Below are 6,000 nucleotides of genomic sequence, written 5' to 3'. Positions count from 1 at the left end.
CCCTCCTCTGTCTGCCCCTCCCCCACTCATACTTTCTCTCTCAAAAAATAAATAAATAAACCTCAAAACAAACAAACAAAACACTTAGGTAAGTATTTACAAAATATCAATGTTATAAAAAGGATTTACAGATAATTTGGTAGCTGTTCTGGTGCTTAGACACTGACGTTGAGATGAATTGAAGAAAGGCAGACTGGAATCAGAGATACCATTTGGGAAGAAAATATAATAGTTTTGACAACTGCTTGATGTTTGAGTTAATAGTTTTCTTTATGTCTTATAAATACATAGTTTATATATTTATATTTTAATATTTAATAACCAAAATATGTGGGCACTTCAAAAATTTTACTAAAGTTTTATGTTCTTTTAAAAAATCATATGAGTGCCTGGGTAGCTCAGTTGGGTAAGCATCCGACTCTTGATTTTGACTTAGGTCATGATCTTATGGTGGTAAAATCAAGCCCCTCATGGGGCTCCATGCTGGGAGTGGAGCCTACTTAAGATTCTCTCTCTTCCTCTCCCTCTGGTCCTCCCACCGTGTGTGTGTGCATGTACATGTGCTCTCTCTCTCAAAAAAAAAAACCAAAAACAAACAAACAAACAAAAAAACCCCAAAAAATCCATTAACAAATAAATAAAAAACCATAACTTATTTTTAGGCGTGCCTGGCTGGCTTAGTCAGTAGAGCATGGATGGAACTCATGATCTTGGGGTCGTGAGTTCGAGCTCCACATGGGTATAGAGATTACTTAAATAACTTTTTTGAAAAACTCATGACTTGTTTTTAGTAGAATACTTCCCATATGTAGTATTCTATGGTTTACAATATATGAGATATTAGTAACACAGTAACTTTTCACCCTGTCAGGAATATACATCAGGAAAGATAAGCATTGTCTTTCTTCCCTCCTGCCTTCCCTCCTTTTTCTTTCTTCTTCTTTTTCTAATGGCTTATAACCCATAGAATAAAATAAATATCCATAAGTCCATGCCTATATAAATAAATAATGAAAGAAAGAAATAAATGGGGCAAGAGGGCAGCTTTTCCTTCTAGTAGAATTCCAATTAATAAAAATAGATTGTAGATAAGAATCATTGACAGATTTTAAAATTAGTGGATGAAAGTATAAGAAAAAAGATGATCATACTGTCAACACATCTTCCCATATTTATTAATTACAAAGACAAAATAATAATTTTATGGTGAAGAAATCCAGCAGACAACCACCTCAACCACATGATCAAAGTCAACATCAAAGTGGTGCTGTGGACTGAACTGCATCCCCCACAAATTCGTATGTTGAACCCTAAACCCCACTATGACTGTATTTGGAGATAGAATCTTTACTGAAGTACTTAAGATTAAAGGACATTCTAAGAGTAGGGCCTTGATCTGATGGAATTAGTGTCATTAAAAGAAGAGATATCAGAGAGTTTACACAGCACAAAGGCAGGTGTCTATAAGCCAGGAAGAGAGTCCTTACCAGAAACTGATCCTGTCAGACCTTGATTTGGGACTTCTAGCCTCCAAAACCATAACAAAACCAAAGTCTGCTGTTGAAGCTGCTGGGTCTATGGTATTTTGTTAGCACAGATTAAGACATATTGATAAAACATATTGGCATCATGCACCTCCTGATAGGATGTACTGTGAAGGCCACATCACTTCTCTGGTATTATTAAAGTGTCATTTTTCTTTAATAATAAACTCAATCAAGTCTTGAGAAAACATTAGACATACCCAAATTGAAGAACATTCTACAAAATGTGTGTGTGCGTGTGTGTGTATTTATCTTCAGAAATCTACCACTTCTCACTACCTTTATTGCTGAGCCTGGCCCAAGTCAGATCATTTCCTGCTGAGATTATGGTCATAGCCACCTAACCATCTCCCTCTTTCCAATCTCTAGCTTCTCTAAGTTTATTTCCAACCCAGTGGTCAGAGTGATCCTATTAAAGCATAGTTAGCTATGTCACTACTTAGTTCAATATAATCCACTGGCATCCTATCCCACTCACCAATTTTATGCCTTGAAAGGTCTGCCCTCGATGATAATCTGGTGATCATCTGGCCTTTTCTTCCCTGTACTAACCCCTCCCTTCTACTTCTCTAACATCATCTCTCAGTGTTTTTTTCCTGGCTCACTTTGCTGCAGCCATATTACCCACTTGGTTGTTCCTTAAACAGGGTCCGGTGTGTTTTTACCTGAAGGTTTTTGCATTTGCTGTTTCTTCTACTAGGGATGCCTTTCCTCCAGTTCCCCCATGGATCATTTCGTCACTTCTTTCAGGTTTTTCTCATGGATGCCTATTCATTCATACCTTTTCTGATTATTTTCTTTAAAATACAAAACGTTCCTACTACCCAAGCATTGTGTATACTCCTTTTTTTTTCCTATAGCATTAGTCACCATTAAGTATGTGTCACATTTTACTCATATTGTTTTATCTTTCTCTCTTCTAAAAATTAGGGCAAAAGTTTTTGCCCACTTTGTTTTCTGCTAGATCTCCAGTGCCTGAAATAGTGTTGCACATAGTTATTGAATAAATGGTTGCATAGATGAGTAATAATTGCCATCTAGATTGAATTTAAGCCATGAGGGAAAATGTAAAAAGGAAAGGAAAGAGGACCTTGCACTATGAATTGGGAGTTTGAAGATTTAGAGATCAGGAAGTGAAGGCCTGAAAAAAAGTCTAAAATACCTGAATTAGTGGCCTAGCAATAGAGAGTATCTCTGGGAAACAAACAAACAAATGAAAAAAAAAAAAAAAAGCAGTTAACTCTTAATTGCTATTTGGAATTCAAGGGCAATGTTTCCAGAAGAGAGATTTTGGTCATCCATAAACATTTACACACTATCAAATGATATGCACACAGTATCTACGTTTTAAAAACTTACAATCTAATGGGAAAGACATCTTTAAAACATAAATTCAAAGTAAATTAATAACCTTAATTATGCCTATGTACAATGTGAGTGTATAAAAGGGGCCCTTGGTCTAATCTAAGTGTGAGAGCATAAAGAAAAGAGTCTAGGGGTGCCCAGCTGGCTCAGTTGGTATTGTGTGCAACTCTTGATCTCAGGGTTGTGAGTTCAAGCCCCATGTTGGGTGTAGAGAGTATTTAAAAATAAAAAAGAGTCTAAGACACTTTCAAGATTGGGTAGAAGTTCTTCCAAATAAACAGGGGTAAAATGGAGATAAAGTGATGAAAGTACTTTAAATACAGTGTCATTTAGGCACTAAAACACTTGTTGAACTGATGTAATGACTTACAAGTGGAAATGGAACTTAGGTTGAACCCTTTTTGCATCTTCATTAAGAACTTCTCAAAGAAGTAAATTATCCCCTTGCCTTCCCATCACCAATTCTTAGTTCCCTGGACACCTAGCTTTTCTTTCCCCTCTTCTACCACAATTATTCTCTATGGTTACAATTAGTTGTGTTGACCTGATATATCCATTGATTCTTCTTCTGTCCTCGTTCCCTTTGGTTCCTCCCATACCTCCATTCCCATGTTCTACCTACCCTTTGACAATCACTTTATCACATTACTTCAGCCCAGATTGTCTTTCTTCTCCCAAAATGAACTCTCCCTTCCTTCCACCCAACTTGCCTATTTCAGCTAATAGTACTATTCTCTCAATTGTCTAGATTTAGGGATATTTTTGAAAACCACTTTATAAATTCATAATCTCTGATTGGAAGGACCCTCTAAGACCTTTTATTTTATTTTTTATATTATTTATTATTAAAATTTTTTTAAGTTTATTTATTTATTTTTGAGAGAGAGAGAGAGAGAGAGAGCCTGAGCACGAGTGGGGGAGGGGCAGAGTGAATAGGAGAGAGAGAATCCCAAGCAGGTTCTGCACTGTCAGCATGGAACCAATGTGGGACTCGAACTCATAAACCTTGAGATCATGACCTGAGTCAAAATCAAGAGTCGGACACTTAATTGAGCCACCCAGGCATCCCCTACGTTACATATTTTATGTTTATTTATTTTTGGGAGACAGAGAGAGACAGAGTATGAGCGAGCAGGAGAGGGACAGAGAGAGAGGGAGACACAGAATCTGAAGCAGGCTCCAGGCTCTGAGCCATCAGCACAGAGCCTGATGTGGGCAGGGCTCAACCCACAAGCTGTGAGATCATGACCTGAGCTGAAGTCGGAGGCTCAACCTACTGAACCACCCAGGCGCCCCACGCTATATATTTTTAAATACTACCTTTGTCTTATCACTCTTTCACTCACAAAGTTTAAATGGTTTCCTATATTTTATCAATCAAACCCTTCGGCTTTCAAGATTCTACTCACCTTATTTCTCTTGGTGTTGCAACACACCTTCTTTGTGGTGTATGCATAAGCAAGTGTGTTTAGTGCTGCCATTATCTTTTGCTAATTTAATGCCCACTGACACCTTAGTGTGTCCATATCTCTTTTTATCTTTATTCTTGATGTCAGTAGAAAGAAGTAATTTACTTATGTATTTATTTTAAAGTTCATTTATTTATTTTGAAAGAGAAAGAAAATTCCAGGCAGGCTCCAGACTGTCAATGCAGAGCCTGACATGGGGCTCAATCCCACAAACCGTGAGATCATGACCTGAACCGAAATTAAGAGTCAGGCATTTAATCAACTGAACCACCCAGGTGCACCCAAAGAAGTCCTTTAAATAGTAATTTTGAGATGTCTTTGGAGTAAAACTTGAGTTTAAAACTATTTTCCTGTCAGAAATAGTTCCTAACAACTATTTTCCTATTTCCCTTTGGACTTCTGCAAAAATTGGAGGAGTAGTTTGGGATTATAAAACAAACACAAATGTCACCAGTTCCTTCTGTCTGAGGGGGGTCTTTCCTGGTGGAGTCCACTGTGAAATAACTGTTATCAGATTAGATCAAGGAAATGAGAGTCAAGTTATATACCGATTTAGGTAAAGCATCTTACAACGTAACCTGTGTGTTTTTACCTAAAAACCACTGATTCTACCAAACAGGTATCTGAATAAAGAAAATTGAGAGATCTACATGTAAAGACTTTGTATTCTCTTATTTAATGTGTTGTTGTTTTGAGGGGAGATAAATCTAAGCACATGTTCATTGCAGAAGTTGGTGAAATACTTATATAATTGTAGATTATAATTAATTTTAACTTCATATTTTGCTGTAGGTTTTCTGAAATACAGTAAGAATGAAAAACCTAGAGCTTCATTAATCTTTTGGTTTCAGGGTTTCCAGAGCCATGAGAATTTGAAAAATATCCAGGTGGAGGTCACATGAAAAGAAAATGGTGAGAAAATAGAAAATGAAAGCAGGAAATTCAGTTAAGAGATATGAAAAAAAAGTGGTGGTATTGATGGATAAATAAAAGAGGAGGGGTAGTAAACAGTGAAATGTTCTCATATAAAAATAACTAATAAATTATCTTTCAGTGATTCAGTTCTATAATATTCCCCCCCCCAAAAAAAAACCCCACAAAAACACAAAGAATGAATGACTATCCCAAAATGCTTATCAAGTTGAGTCCTGCACAGTTAGAAAAAAAAAAAAAAAAACAACACACTCCTCTTAACGAACTTGGCTCAAGACTTTGGCTCAAGACCAGCATGACTTAATAGCTGTAATTTGCATTTGAATGCAATTAACTGGGCCAGTACTTTGGGGTAATCAAGCTGTGTGCAATACGCGTAAGCTGCAAGCTCAACAAAAGTCCAAAGCACTGGAGAGAAATCTTTACTCTTCGAATTTCCCTTAGATTTGGAATCCTGGTGCAAGCCCTTAAACACAGTTTTAGATTTCAGAACGCTGATTTTAAGTGTGGACACAGAAATTTAACTTTTCTCTACCTGTTTATTCTTAACGAAAAGAAATTTAGATACTCGCCGTTAGTTTTCCTTAGAAGAAGAATTTCACTATTTTTATAAAAGTGATTGATGTTACATTTTAAGAATTTCAAGCAATATTAAAAGGTACAAAGAAGGAAATGAAAAAATCCCTCAA

This window comes from Acinonyx jubatus, chromosome B4, assembly GCF_027475565.1.
Source record: "Acinonyx jubatus isolate Ajub_Pintada_27869175 chromosome B4, VMU_Ajub_asm_v1.0, whole genome shotgun sequence".
Lineage (NCBI taxonomy): Eukaryota > Metazoa > Chordata > Mammalia > Carnivora > Felidae > Acinonyx > Acinonyx jubatus.
This window is presented reverse-complemented; position numbering follows the sequence as displayed.